Genomic DNA, 14821 nt, shown 5'->3' with positions numbered 1-14821 from the left:
TGGTAAAAATGACAAATGCACTCCAACGCTGGGCCTTTGGCTCCAAGCAGCGTGCAAGCGGCCTTAAACAGCAGGCAAGCACCTTCTCAATTCAGCTCTCGGGTCTATGGGGTTGGTGTGCAGCCTCTTGATCACAAGCGCAGGTCCAGCGTGAAAGGGCGTGGCAGTGGAGTCACTCTGCTATTCAGACCTAGTTGGCTAATCCTCATTGCAATGGATGGCCATCTGCAGCTTTATTTGTAGCTCCATTACTTTTTGTTTTGGGCAAAAAGGTGAGATTGTGATTCTTTCCCCTGGCAGATGAAGAGAAGCGACTTTACGCACTACAGGTCCCTGGACAGCCAAGCAGGTTCGAGCTAAAGACTAAGCTGTCCTTTAAGATCATTTGCTCAGAAGGGGAATTAGCTCAGATGGTAGAGCGCTCGCTTAGCATGCGAGAGGTAGCGGGATCGATGCCTGCATTCTCCAGCAAGAAACTTTTCTTCCATTTGACTATTTTATTCAAAACTCTTAAATCCTCGCAAATGAGGCATGCGCTGCTGGCTTCAGGGTGTTTACTATCATCCCAAAAGTCTTCCGTCCATTTTCTACTATGCCAAAACGTTACACATTTCCGCACCAAGGCTGGCAGCGGGCGTGAAACTATGCAACAGAGAGAAATAAAATGAGAAGCAAGCACCTTCTCTATTCAGCTCTCGGGTCTATGGGGCCGGCATTTAAAGTCTCCTACCAGCAGGGCACGTTCGGGACTACACAGCGCCCCCCAGCAAAATAATAGCCTGCACCCACCCTCTACTCCCGCATATTAACTTTGGCAGAAGTTTGAACAAAATTCCAGGATCCACCCCTGATGGGGCTCAAACCCACAATCCCTGGGTTAGTAGGCCACTGCCTTATCCATAAGGCCACTGGGGCCTCTCAGCCAACACCTCGAGAGTTCTTTCTTTTCCTCTTCTCTCACTGGTGTCACCTGTACTGGCCCACTGATAACTACGGGAGCATTGGATCACGTCCAAAACTGCACTGTCCCATAACACGCGTGCAACCTGCACCTGCTTGCACTCGGCTGGACACTTCCGCTTTATGGGACACACGTTGGAAAGTGGACTCAATTTCCAGACCTCAATCTTACCTGTTTAGTATTCTGACGCTCTATTGGAAAATATGTCCATCTGGTAAAAATGACAAATGCACTCCAACGCTGGGCCTTTGGCTCCAAGCAGCGTGCAAGCGGCCTTAAACAGCAGGCAAGCACCTTCTCAATTCAGCTCTCGGGTCTATGGGGTTGGTGTGCAGCCTCTTGATCACAAGCGCAGGTCCAGCGTGAAAGGGCGTGGCAGTGGAGTCACTCTGCTATTCAGACCTAGTTGGCTAATCCTCATTGCAATGGATGGCCATCTGCAGCTTTATTTGTAGCTCCATTACTTTTTGTTTTGGGCAAAAAGGTGAGATTGTGATTCTTTCCCCTGGCAGATGAAGAGAAGCGACTTTACGCACTACAGGTCCCTGGACAGCCAAGCAGGTGCGAGCTAAAGACTAAGCTGTCCTTTAAGATCATTTGCTCAGAAGGGGAATTAGCTCAGATGGTAGAGCGCTCGCTTAGCATGCGAGAGGTAGCGGGATCGATGCCCGCATTCTCCAGCAAGAAACTTTTCTTCCATTTGACTATTTTATTCAAAACTCTTAAATCCTCGCAAATGAGGCATGCGCTGCTGGCTTCAGGGTGTTTACTATCATCCTAAAAGTCTTCCGTCCATTTTCTACTATGCCAAAACGTTACACATTACCGCACCAAGGCTGGCAGCGGGCGTGAAACTATGCAACAGAGAGAAATAAAATGAGAAGCAAGCACCTTCTCTATTCAGCTCTCGGGTCTATGGGGCCGGCATTTAAAGTCTCCTACCAGCAGGGCACGTTCGGGACTACACAGCGCCCCCCAGCAAAATAATAGCCTGCACCCACCCTCTACTCCCGCATATTAACTTTGGCAGAAGTTTGAACAAAATTCCAGGATCCACCCCTGATGGGACTCAAACCCACAATCGCTGGTTTAGTAGGTCACTGCCTTATCCATAAGGCCACTGGGGCCTCTCAGCCAACAGCTCGAGAGTTCTTTCTTTTCCTCTTCTCTCACTGGTGTCACCTGTACTGGCCCACTGATAACTACAGGAGCATTGGATCACGTCCAAAGCTGCACTGTCCCATAACACGCGTGCAACCTGCACCTGCTTGCACTCGGCTGGACACTTCCGCTTTATGGGACACACGTTGGAAAGTGGACTCAATTTCCAGACCTCAATCTTACCTGTTTAGTATTCTGACGCTCTATTGGAAAATATGTCCATCTGGTAAAAATGACAAATGCACTCCAACGCTGGGCCTTTGGCTCCAAGCAGCGTGCAAGCGGCCTTAAACAGCAGGCAAGCACCTTCTCAATTCAGCTCTCGGGTCTATGGGGTTGGTGTGCAGCCTCTTGATCACAAGCGCAGGTCCAGCGTGAAAGGGCGTGGCAGTGGAGTCACTCTGCTATTCAGACCTAGTTGGCTAATCCTCATTGCAATGGATGGCCATCTGCAGCTTTATTTGTAGCTCCATTACTTTTTGTTTTGGGCAAAAAGGTGAGATTGTGATTCTTTCCCCTGGCAGATGAAGAGAAGCGACTTTACGCACTACAGGTCCCTGGACAGCCAAGCAGGTTCGAGCTAAAGACTAAGCTGTCCTTTAAGATCATTTGCTCAGAAGGGGAATTAGCTCAGATGGTAGAGCGCTCACTTAGCATGCGAGAGGTAGCGGGATCAATGCCCGCATTCTCCAGCAAGAAACTTTTCTTCCATTTGACTATTTTATTCAAAACTCTTAAATCCTCGCAAATGAGGCATGCGCTGCTGGCTTCAGGGTGTTTACTATCATCCCAAAAGTCTTCCGTCCATTTTCTACTATGCCAAAACGTTACACATTTCCGCACCAAGGCTGGCAGCGGGCGTGAAACTATGCAACAGAGAGAAATAAAATGAGAAGCAAGCACCTTCTCTATTCAGCTCTCGGGTCTATGGGGCCGGCATTTAAAGTCTCCTACCAGCAGGGCACGTTCGGGACTACACAGCGCCCCCCAGCAAAATAATAGCCTGCACCCACCCTCTACTCCCGCATATTAACTTTGGCAGAAGTTTGAACAAAATTCCAGGATCCACCCCTGATGGGGCTCAAACCCACAATCCCTGGTTTAGTAGGCCACTGCCTTATCCATAAGGCCACTGGGGCCTCTCAGCCAACACCTCGAGAGTTCTTTCTTTTCCTCTTCTCTCACTGGTGTCACCTGTACTGGCCCACTGATAACTACGGGAGCATTGGATCACGTCCAAAACTGCACTGTCCCATAACACGCGTGCAACCTGCACCTGCTTGCACTCGGCTGGACACTTCCGCTTTATGGGACACACGTTGGAAAGTGGACTCAATTTCCAGACCTCAATCTTACCTGTTTAGTATTCTGACGCTCTATTGGAAAATATGTCCATCTGGTAAAAATGACAAATGCACTCCAACGCTGGGCCTTTGGCTCCAAGCAGCGTGCAAGCGGCCTTAAACAGCAGGCAAGCACCTTCTCAATTCAGCTCTCGGGTCTATGGGGTTGGTGTGCAGCCTCTTGATCACAAGCGCAGGTCCAGCGTGAAAGGGCGTGGCAGTGGAGTCACTCTGCTATTCAGACCTAGTTGGCTAATCCTCATTGCAATGGATGGCCATCTGCAGCTTTATTTGTAGCTCCATTACTTTTTGTTTTATGCAAAAAGGTGAGATTGTGATTCTTTCCCCTGGCAGATGAAGAGAAGCGACTTTACGCACTACAGGTCCCTGGACAGCCAAGCAGGTTCGAGCTAAAGACTAAGCTGTCCTTTAAGATCATTTGCTCAGAAGGGGAATTAGCTCAGATGGTAGAGCGCTCGCTTAGCATGCGAGAGGTAGCGGGATCGATGCCCGCATTCTCCAGCAAGAAACCTTTCTTCCATTTGACTATTTTATTCAAAACTCTTAAATCCTCGCAAATGAGGCATGCGCTGCTGGCTTCAGGGTGTTTACTATCATCCCAAAAGTCTTCCGTCCATTTTCTACTATGCCAAAACGTTACACATTTCCGCACCAAGGCTGGCAGCGGGCGTGAAACTATGCAACAGAGAGAAATAAAATGAGAAGCAAGCACCTTCTCTATTCAGCTCTCGGGTCTATGGGGCCGGCATTTAAAGTCTCCTACCAGCAGGGCACGTTCGGGACTACACAGCGCCCCCCAGCAAAATAATAGCCTGCACCCACCCTCTACTCCCGCATATTAACTTTGGCAGAAGTTTGAACAAAATTCCAGGATCCACCCCTGATGGGACTCGAACCCACGATCCTTGGTTTAAGGAGGCCACTGCCTATCCATAAGGCCACTGGGGCCGCTCAGCCAACAGCTCGAGAATTCTTTCTTTTCCTCTTCTCTCACTGGTGTCACCTGTACTGGCCCACTGATAACTACAGGAGCATTGGATCACGTCCAAAGCTGCACTGTCCCATAACACGCGTGCAACCTGCACCTGCTTGCACTCGGCTGGACACTTCCGCATTATGGGACACACGTTGGAAAGTGGACTCCGTTTCCAGACCTCAATCTTCCCTGTTTAGTATTCTGACGCTCTATTGGAAAATATGTCCATCTGGTAAAAATGACAAATGCACTCCAAAGCTGGGCCTTTGGCTCCAAGCAGCGTGCAAGTGGCCTTAAACAGCAGGCAAGCACCTTCTCAATTCAGCTCTCGGGTCTATGGGGTTGGTGTGCAGCCTCTTGATCACAAGCGCAGGTCCAGCGTGAAAGGGCGTGGCAGTGGAGTCACTCTGCTATTCAGACCTAGTTGGCCAATCCTCATTGCAATGGATGGCCATCTGCAGCTTTATTTGTAGCTCCATTACTTTTTGTTTTGGGCAAAAAGGTGAGATCGTGATTCTTTCCCCTGGCAGATGAAGAGAAGCGACTTTACGCACTACAGGTCCCTGGACAGCCAAGCAGGTGCGAACTAAAGACTAAGCTGTCCTTTAAGATCATTTGCTCAGAAGGGGAATTAGCTCAGATGGTAGAGCGCTCGCTTAGCATGCGAGAGGTAGCGGGATCGATGCCCGCATTCTCCAGCAAGAAACTTTTCTTCCATTTGACTATTTTATTCAAAACTCTTAAATCCTCGCAAATGAGGCATGCGCTGCTGGCTTCAGGGTGTTTACTATCATCCCAAAAGTCTTCCGTCCATTTTCTACTATGCCAAAACGTTACACATTACCGCACCAAGGCTGGCAGCGGGCGTGAAACTATGCAACAGAGAGAAATAAAATGAGAAGCAAGCACCTTCTCTATTCAGCTCTCGGGTCTATGGGGCCGGCATTTAAAGTCTCCTACCAGCAGGGCACGTTCGGGACTACACAGCGCCCCCCAGCAAAATAATAGCCTGCACCCACCCTCTACTCCCGCATATTAACTTTGGCAGAAGTTTGAACAAAATTCCAGGATCCACCCCTGATGGGGCTCAAACCCACAATCCCTGGTTTAGTAGGCCACTGCCTTATCCATAAGGCCACTGGGGCCTCTCAGCCAACAGCTCGAGAGTTCTTTCTTTTCCTCTTCTCTCACTGGTGTCACCTGTACTGGCCCACTGATAACTACGGGAGCATTGGATCACGTCCAAAACTGCACTGTCCCATAACACGCGTGCAACCTGCACCTGCTTGCACTCGGCTGGACACTTCCGCTTTATGGGACACACGTTGGAAAGTGGACTCAATTTCCAGACCTCAATCTTACCTGTTTAGTATTCTGACGCTCTATTGGAAAATATGTCCATCTGGTAAAAATGACAAATGCACTCCAACGCTGGGCCTTTGGCTCCAAGCAGCGTGCAAGCGGCCTTAAACAGCAGGCAAGCACCTTCTCAATTCAGCTCTCGGGTCTATGGGGTTGGTGTGCAGCCTCTTGATCACAAGCGCAGGTCCAGCGTGAAAGGGCGTGGCAGTGGAGTCACTCTGCTATTCAGACCTAGTTGGCTAATCCTCATTGCAATGGATGGCCATCTGCAGCTTTATTTGTAGCTCCATTACTTTTTGTTTTGGGCAAAAAGGTGAGATTGTGATTCTTTCCCCTGGCAGATGAAGAGAAGCGACTTTACGCACTACAGGTCCCTGGACAGCCAAGCAGGTTCGAGCTAAAGACTAAGCTGTCCTTTAAGATCATTTGCTCAGAAGGGGAATTAGCTCAGATGGTAGAGCGCTCGCTTAGCATGCGAGAGGTAGCGGGATCGATGCCTGCATTCTCCAGCAAGAAACTTTTCTTCCATTTGACTATTTTATTCAAAACTCTTAAATCCTCGCAAATGAGGCATGCGCTGCTGGCTTCAGGGTGTTTACTATCATCCCAAAAGTCTTCCGTCCATTTTCTACTATGCCAAAACGTTACACATTTCCGCACCAAGGCTGGCAGCGGGCGTGAAACTATGCAACAGAGAGAAATAAAATGAGAAGCAAGCACCTTCTCTATTCAGCTCTCGGGTCTATGGGGCCGGCATTTAAAGTCTCCTACCAGCAGGGCACGTTCGGGACTACACAGCGCCCCCCAGCAAAATAATAGCCTGCACCCACCCTCTACTCCCGCATATTAACTTTGGCAGAAGTTTGAACAAAATTCCAGGATCCACCCCTGATGGGGCTCAAACCCACAATCCCTGGTTTAGTAGGCCACTGCCTTATCCATAAGGCCACTGGGGCCTCTCAGCCAACACCTCGAGAGTTCTTTCTTTTCCTCTTCTCTCACTGGTGTCACCTGTACTGGCCCACTGATAACTACGGGAGCATTGGATCACGTCCAAAACTGCACTGTCCCATAACACGCGTGCAACCTGCACCTGCTTGCACTCGGCTGGACACTTCCGCTTTATGGGACACACGTTGGAAAGTGGACTCAATTTCCAGACCTCAATCTTACCTGTTTAGTATTCTGACGCTCTATTGGAAAATATGTCCATCTGGTAAAAATGACAAATGCACTCCAACGCTGGGCCTTTGGCTCCAAGCAGCGTGCAAGCGGCCTTAAACAGCAGGCAAGCACCTTCTCAATTCAGCTCTCGGGTCTATGGGGTTGGTGTGCAGCCTCTTGATCACAAGCGCAGGTCCAGCGTGAAAGGGCGTGGCAGTGGAGTCACTCTGCTATTCAGACCTAGTTGGCTAATCCTCATTGCAATGGATGGCCATCTGCAGCTTTATTTGTAGCTCCATTACTTTTTGTTTTGGGCAAAAAGGTGAGATTGTGATTCTTTCCCCTGGCAGATGAAGAGAAGCGACTTTACGCACTACAGGTCCCTGGACAGCCAAGCAGGTGCGAGCTAAAGACTAAGCTGTCCTTTAAGATCATTTGCTCAGAAGGGGAATTAGCTCAGATGGTAGAGCGCTCGCTTAGCATGCGAGAGGTAGCGGGATCGATGCCCGCATTCTCCAGCAAGAAACTTTTCTTCCATTTGACTATTTTATTCAAAACTCTTAAATCCTCGCAAATGAGGCATGCGCTGCTGGCTTCAGGGTGTTTACTATCATCCTAAAAGTCTTCCGTCCATTTTCTACTATGCCAAAACGTTACACATTACCGCACCAAGGCTGGCAGCGGGCGTGAAACTATGCAACAGAGAGAAATAAAATGAGAAGCAAGCACCTTCTCTATTCAGCTCTCGGGTCTATGGGGCCGGCATTTAAAGTCTCCTACCAGCAGGGCACGTTCGGGACTACACAGCGCCCCCCAGCAAAATAATAGCCTGCACCCACCCTCTACTCCCGCATATTAACTTTGGCAGAAGTTTGAACAAAATTCCAGGATCCACCCCTGATGGGACTCAAACCCACAATCCCTGGTTTAGTAGGTCACTGCCTTATCCATAAGGCCACTGGGGCCTCTCAGCCAACAGCTCGAGAGTTCTTTCTTTTCCTCTTCTCTCACTGGTGTCACCTGTACTGGCCCACTGATAACTACAGGAGCATTGGATCACGTCCAAAGCTGCACTGTCCCATAACACGCGTGCAACCTGCACCTGCTTGCACTCGGCTGGACACTTCCGCTTTATGGGACACACGTTGGAAAGTGGACTCAATTTCCAGACCTCAATCTTACCTGTTTAGTATTCTGACGCTCTATTGGAAAATATGTCCATCTGGTAAAAATGACAAATGCACTCCAACGCTGGGCCTTTGGCTCCAAGCAGCGTGCAAGCGGCCTTAAACAGCAGGCAAGCACCTTCTCAATTCAGCTCTCGGGTCTATGGGGTTGGTGTGCAGCCTCTTGATCACAAGCGCAGGTCCAGCGTGAAAGGGCGTGGCAGTGGAGTCACTCTGCTATTCAGACCTAGTTGGCTAATCCTCATTGCAATGGATGGCCATCTGCAGCTTTATTTGTAGCTCCATTACTTTTTGTTTTGGGCAAAAAGGTGAGATTGTGATTCTTTCCCCTGGCAGATGAAGAGAAGCGACTTTACGCACTACAGGTCCCTGGACAGCCAAGCAGGTTCGAGCTAAAGACTAAGCTGTCCTTTAAGATCATTTGCTCAGAAGGGGAATTAGCTCAGATGGTAGAGCGCTCACTTAGCATGCGAGAGGTAGCGGGATCAATGCCCGCATTCTCCAGCAAGAAACTTTTCTTCCATTTGACTATTTTATTCAAAACTCTTAAATCCTCGCAAATGAGGCATGCGCTGCTGGCTTCAGGGTGTTTACTATCATCCCAAAAGTCTTCCGTCCATTTTCTACTATGCCAAAACGTTACACATTTCCGCACCAAGGCTGGCAGCGGGCGTGAAACTATGCAACAGAGAGAAATAAAATGAGAAGCAAGCACCTTCTCTATTCAGCTCTCGGGTCTATGGGGCCGGCATTTAAAGTCTCCTACCAGCAGGGCACGTTCGGGACTACACAGCGCCCCCCAGCAAAATAATAGCCTGCACCCACCCTCTACTCCCGCATATTAACTTTGGCAGAAGTTTGAACAAAATTCCAGGATCCACCCCTGATGGGGCTCAAACCCACAATCCCTGGTTTAGTAGGCCACTGCCTTATCCATAAGGCCACTGGGGCCTCTCAGCCAACACCTCGAGAGTTCTTTCTTTTCCTCTTCTCTCACTGGTGTCACCTGTACTGGCCCACTGATAACTACGGGAGCATTGGATCACGTCCAAAACTGCACTGTCCCATAACACGCGTGCAACCTGCACCTGCTTGCACTCGGCTGGACACTTCCGCTTTATGGGACACACGTTGGAAAGTGGACTCAATTTCCAGACCTCAATCTTACCTGTTTAGTATTCTGACGCTCTATTGGAAAATATGTCCATCTGGTAAAAATGACAAATGCACTCCAACGCTGGGCCTTTGGCTCCAAGCAGCGTGCAAGCGGCCTTAAACAGCAGGCAAGCACCTTCTCAATTCAGCTCTCGGGTCTATGGGGTTGGTGTGCAGCCTCTTGATCACAAGCGCAGGTCCAGCGTGAAAGGGCGTGGCAGTGGAGTCACTCTGCTATTCAGACCTAGTTGGCTAATCCTCATTGCAATGGATGGCCATCTGCAGCTTTATTTGTAGCTCCATTACTTTTTGTTTTATGCAAAAAGGTGAGATTGTGATTCTTTCCCCTGGCAGATGAAGAGAAGCGACTTTACGCACTACAGGTCCCTGGACAGCCAAGCAGGTTCGAGCTAAAGACTAAGCTGTCCTTTAAGATCATTTGCTCAGAAGGGGAATTAGCTCAGATGGTAGAGCGCTCGCTTAGCATGCGAGAGGTAGCGGGATCGATGCCCGCATTCTCCAGCAAGAAACCTTTCTTCCATTTGACTATTTTATTCAAAACTCTTAAATCCTCGCAAATGAGGCATGCGCTGCTGGCTTCAGGGTGTTTACTATCATCCCAAAAGTCTTCCGTCCATTTTCTACTATGCCAAAACGTTACACATTTCCGCACCAAGGCTGGCAGCGGGCGTGAAACTATGCAACAGAGAGAAATAAAATGAGAAGCAAGCACCTTCTCTATTCAGCTCTCGGGTCTATGGGGCCGGCATTTAAAGTCTCCTACCAGCAGGGCACGTTCGGGACTACACAGCGCCCCCCAGCAAAATAATAGCCTGCACCCACCCTCTACTCCCGCATATTAACTTTGGCAGAAGTTTGAACAAAATTCCAGGATCCACCCCTGATGGGACTCGAACCCACGATCCTTGGTTTAAGGAGGCCACTGCCTATCCATAAGGCCACTGGGGCCGCTCAGCCAACAGCTCGAGAATTCTTTCTTTTCCTCTTCTCTCACTGGTGTCACCTGTACTGGCCCACTGATAACTACAGGAGCATTGGATCACGTCCAAAGCTGCACTGTCCCATAACACGCGTGCAACCTGCACCTGCTTGCACTCGGCTGGACACTTCCGCATTATGGGACACACGTTGGAAAGTGGACTCCGTTTCCAGACCTCAATCTTCCCTGTTTAGTATTCTGACGCTCTATTGGAAAATATGTCCATCTGGTAAAAATGACAAATGCACTCCAAAGCTGGGCCTTTGGCTCCAAGCAGCGTGCAAGTGGCCTTAAACAGCAGGCAAGCACCTTCTCAATTCAGCTCTCGGGTCTATGGGGTTGGTGTGCAGCCTCTTGATCACAAGCGCAGGTCCAGCGTGAAAGGGCGTGGCAGTGGAGTCACTCTGCTATTCAGACCTAGTTGGCCAATCCTCATTGCAATGGATGGCCATCTGCAGCTTTATTTGTAGCTCCATTACTTTTTGTTTTGGGCAAAAAGGTGAGATCGTGATTCTTTCCCCTGGCAGATGAAGAGAAGCGACTTTACGCACTACAGGTCCCTGGACAGCCAAGCAGGTGCGAACTAAAGACTAAGCTGTCCTTTAAGATCATTTGCTCAGAAGGGGAATTAGCTCAGATGGTAGAGCGCTCGCTTAGCATGCGAGAGGTAGCGGGATCGATGCCCGCATTCTCCAGCAAGAAACTTTTCTTCCATTTGACTATTTTATTCAAAACTCTTAAATCCTCGCAAATGAGGCATGCGCTGCTGGCTTCAGGGTGTTTACTATCATCCCAAAAGTCTTCCGTCCATTTTCTACTATGCCAAAACGTTACACATTACCGCACCAAGGCTGGCAGCGGGCGTGAAACTATGCAACAGAGAGAAATAAAATGAGAAGCAAGCACCTTCTCTATTCAGCTCTCGGGTCTATGGGGCCGGCATTTAAAGTCTCCTACCAGCAGGGCACGTTCGGGACTACACAGCGCCCCCCAGCAAAATAATAGCCTGCACCCACCCTCTACTCCCGCATATTAACTTTGGCAGAAGTTTGAACAAAATTCCAGGATCCACCCCTGATGGGACTCAAACCCACAATCCCTGGTTTAGTAGGCCACTGCCTTATCCATAAGGCCACTGGGGCCTCTCAGCCAACAGCTCGAGAGTTCTTTCTTTTCCTCTTCTCTCACTGGTGTCACCTGTACTGGCCCACTGATAACTACGGGAGCATTGGATCACGTCCAAAGCTGCACTGTCCCATAACACGCGTGCAACCTGCACCTGCTTGCACTCGGCTGGACACTTCCGCTTTATGGGACACACGTTGGAAAGTGGACTCAATTTCCAGACCTCAATCTTACCTGTTTAGTATTCTGACGCTCTATTGGAAAATATGTCCATCTGGTAAAAATGACAAATGCACTCCAACGCTGGGCCTTTGGCTCCAAGCAGCGTGCAAGCGGCCTTAAACAGCAGGCAAGCACCTTCTCAATTCAGCTCTCGGGTCTATGGGGTTGGTGTGCAGCCTCTTGATCACAAGCGCAGGTCCAGCGTGAAAGGGCGTGGCAGTGGAGTCACTCTGCTATTCAGACCTAGTTGGCTAATCCTCATTGCAATGGATGGCCATCTGCAGCTTTATTTGTAGCTCCATTACTTTTTGTTTTGGGCAAAAAGGTGAGATTGTGATTCTTTCCCCTGGCAGATGAAGAGAAGCGACTTTACGCACTACAGGTCCCTGGACAGCCAAGCAGGTTCGAGCTAAAGACTAAGCTGTCCTTTAAGATTATTTGCTCAGAAGGGGAATTAGCTCAGATGGTAGAGCGCTCGCTTAGCATGCGAGAGGTAGCGGGATCGATGCCCGCATTCTCCAGCAAGAAACTTTTCTTCCATTTGACTATTTTATTCAAAACTCTTAAATCCTCGCAAATGAGGCATGCGCTGCTGGCTTCAGGGTGTTTACTATCATCCCAAAAGTCTTCCGTCCATTTTCTACTATGCCAAAACGTTACACATTTCCGCACCAAGGCTGGCAGCGGGCGTGAAACTATGCAACAGAGAGAAATAAAATGAGAAGCAAGCACCTTCTCTATTCAGCTCTCGGGTCTATGGGGCCGGCATTTAAAGTCTCCTACCAGCAGGGCACGTTCGGGACTACACAGCGCCCCCCAGCAAAATAATAGCCTGCACCCACCCTCTACTCCCGCATATTAACTTTGGCAGAAGTTTGAACAAAATTCCAGGATCCACCCCTGATGGGGCTCAAACCCACAATCCCTGGTTTAGTAGGCCACTGCCTTATCCATAAGGCCACTGGGGCCTCTCAGCCAACAGCTCTAGAGTTCTTTCTTTTCCACTTCTCTCACTGGTGTCACCTGTACTGGCCCACTGATAACTACGGGAGCATTGGATCACGTCCAAAGCTGCACTGTCCCATAACACGCATGCAACCTGCAACTGCTTGCACTCGGCTGGACACTTCCGCTTTATGGGACACACGTTGGAAAGTGGACTCAATTTCCAGACCTCAATCTTACCTGTTTAGTATTCTGACGCTCTATTGGAAAATATGTCCATCTGGTAAAAATGACAAATGCACTCCAACGCTGGGCCTTTGGCTCCAAGCAGCGTGCAAGCGGCCTTAAACAGCAGGCAAGCACCTTCTCAATTCAGCTCTCGGGTCTATGGGGTTGGTGTGCAGCCTCTTGATCACAAGCGCAGGTCCAGCGTGAAAGGGCGTGGCAGTGGAGTCACTCTGCTATTCAGACCTAGTTGGCCAATCCTCATTGCAATGGATGGCCATCTGCAGCTTTATTTGTAGCTCCATTACTTTTTGTTTTGGGCAAAAAGGTGAGATTGTGATTCTTTCCCCTGGCAGATGAAGAGAAGCGACTTTACGCACTACAGGTCCCTGGACAGCCAAGCAGGTGCGAGCTAAAGACTAAGCTGTCCTTTAAGATCATTTGCTCAGAAGGGGAATTAGCTCAGATGGTAGAGCGCTCGCTTAGCATGCGAGAGGTAGCGGGATCGATGCCCGCATTCTCCAGCAAGAAACTTTTCTTCCATTTGACTATTTTATTCAAAACTCTTAAATCCTCGCAAATGAGGCATGCGCTGCTGGCTTCAGGGTGTTTACTATCATCCTAAAAGTCTTCCGTCCATTTTCTACTATGCCAAAACGTTACACATTACCGCACCAAGGCTGGCAGCGGGCGTGAAACTATGCAACAGAGAGAAATAAAATGAGAAGCAAGCACCTTCTCTATTCAGCTCTCGGGTCTATGGGGCCGGCATTTAAAGTCTCCTACCAGCAGGGCACGTTCGGGACTACACAGCGCCCCCCAGCAAAATAATAGCCTGCACCCACCCTCTACTCCCGCATATTAACTTTGGCAGAAGTTTGAACAAAATTCCAGGATCCACCCCTGATGGGACTCAAACCCACAATCCCTGGTTTAGTAGGTCACTGCCTTATCCATAAGGCCACTGGGGCCTCTCAGCCAACAGCTCGAGAGTTCTTTCTTTTCCTCTTCTCTCACTGGTGTCACCTGTACTGGCCCACTGATAACTACAGGAGCATTGGATCACGTCCAAAGCTGCACTGTCCCATAACACGCGTGCAACCTGCACCTGCTTGCACTCGGCTGGACACTTCCGCTTTATGGGACACACGTTGGAAAGTGGACTCAATTTCCAGACCTCAATCTTACCTGTTTAGTATTCTGACGCTCTATTGGAAAATATGTCCATCTGGTAAAAATGACAAATGCACTCCAACGCTGGGCCTTTGGCTCCAAGCAGCGTGCAAGCGGCCTTAAACAGCAGGCAAGCACCTTCTCAATTCAGCTCTCGGGTCTATGGGGTTGGTGTGCAGCCTCTTGATCACAAGCGCAGGTCCAGCGTGAAAGGGCGTGGCAGTGGAGTCACTCTGCTATTCAGACCTAGTTGGCTAATCCTCATTGCAATGGATGGCCATCTGCAGCTTTATTTGTAGCTCCATTACTTTTTGTTTTGGGCAAAAAGGTGAGATTGTGATTCTTTCCCCTGGCAGATGAAGAGAAGCGACTTTACGCACTACAGGTCCCTGGACAGCCAAGCAGGTTCGAGCTAAAGACTAAGCTGTCCTTTAAGATCATTTGCTCAGAAGGGGAATTAGCTCAGATGGTAGAGCGCTCACTTAGCATGCGAGAGGTAGCGGGATCAATGCCCGCATTCTCCAGCAAGAAACTTTTCTTCCATTTGACTATTTTATTCAAAACTCTTAAATCCTCGCAAATGAGGCATGCGCTGCTGGCTTCAGGGTGTTTACTATCATCCCAAAAGTCTTCCGTCCATTTTCTACTATGCCAAAACGTTACACATTTCCGCACCAAGGCTGGCAGCGGGCGTGAAACTATGCAACAGAGAGAAATAAAATGAGAAGCAAGCACCTTCTCTATTCAGCTCTCGGGTCTATGGGGCCGGCATTTAAAGTCTCCTACCAGCAGGGCACGTTC

The 14821-nt window shown here is 49.3% G+C and overlaps 10 non-coding genes across 10 annotated transcripts; all 10 read left to right on the top strand.

The window, feature by feature from the left end:
• The first annotated feature begins 395 nt into the window (after positions 1 to 395).
• On the top strand, positions 396 to 468 carry TRNAA-AGC (transfer RNA alanine (anticodon AGC)). The gene has a single exon. It is a non-coding gene; the product is annotated as a tRNA-Ala (tRNA).
• A 1100-nt stretch (positions 469 to 1568) lies between these two features.
• TRNAA-AGC (transfer RNA alanine (anticodon AGC)) lies at positions 1569 to 1641 on the top strand. The gene has a single exon. It is a non-coding gene; the product is annotated as a tRNA-Ala (tRNA).
• Positions 1642 to 3914: 2273 nt separating this feature from the next.
• TRNAA-AGC (transfer RNA alanine (anticodon AGC)) lies at positions 3915 to 3987 on the top strand. The gene has a single exon. It is a non-coding gene; the product is annotated as a tRNA-Ala (tRNA).
• Positions 3988 to 5087: 1100 nt separating this feature from the next.
• Positions 5088 to 5160, top strand: TRNAA-AGC (transfer RNA alanine (anticodon AGC)). Its single transcript has one exon. It is a non-coding gene; the product is annotated as a tRNA-Ala (tRNA).
• Positions 5161 to 6260: 1100 nt separating this feature from the next.
• TRNAA-AGC (transfer RNA alanine (anticodon AGC)) lies at positions 6261 to 6333 on the top strand. Its single transcript has one exon. It is a non-coding gene; the product is annotated as a tRNA-Ala (tRNA).
• A 1100-nt stretch (positions 6334 to 7433) lies between these two features.
• On the top strand, positions 7434 to 7506 carry TRNAA-AGC (transfer RNA alanine (anticodon AGC)). The gene has a single exon. It is a non-coding gene; the product is annotated as a tRNA-Ala (tRNA).
• Positions 7507 to 9779: 2273 nt separating this feature from the next.
• Positions 9780 to 9852, top strand: TRNAA-AGC (transfer RNA alanine (anticodon AGC)). The gene has a single exon. It is a non-coding gene; the product is annotated as a tRNA-Ala (tRNA).
• A 1100-nt stretch (positions 9853 to 10952) lies between these two features.
• Positions 10953 to 11025, top strand: TRNAA-AGC (transfer RNA alanine (anticodon AGC)). The gene has a single exon. It is a non-coding gene; the product is annotated as a tRNA-Ala (tRNA).
• A 1100-nt stretch (positions 11026 to 12125) lies between these two features.
• On the top strand, positions 12126 to 12198 carry TRNAA-AGC (transfer RNA alanine (anticodon AGC)). Its single transcript has one exon. It is a non-coding gene; the product is annotated as a tRNA-Ala (tRNA).
• Positions 12199 to 13298: 1100 nt separating this feature from the next.
• Positions 13299 to 13371, top strand: TRNAA-AGC (transfer RNA alanine (anticodon AGC)). Its single transcript has one exon. It is a non-coding gene; the product is annotated as a tRNA-Ala (tRNA).
• Positions 13372 to 14821: the final 1450 nt, after the last annotated feature.

Source organism: Ambystoma mexicanum, chromosome 5q (genome assembly GCF_040938575.1).
Source record: "Ambystoma mexicanum isolate Mex_15411 chromosome 5q, UKY_AmexF1_1, whole genome shotgun sequence".
Taxonomy (NCBI): domain Eukaryota; kingdom Metazoa; phylum Chordata; class Amphibia; order Caudata; family Ambystomatidae; genus Ambystoma; species Ambystoma mexicanum.
This window is presented reverse-complemented; position numbering and strand designations above follow the sequence as displayed.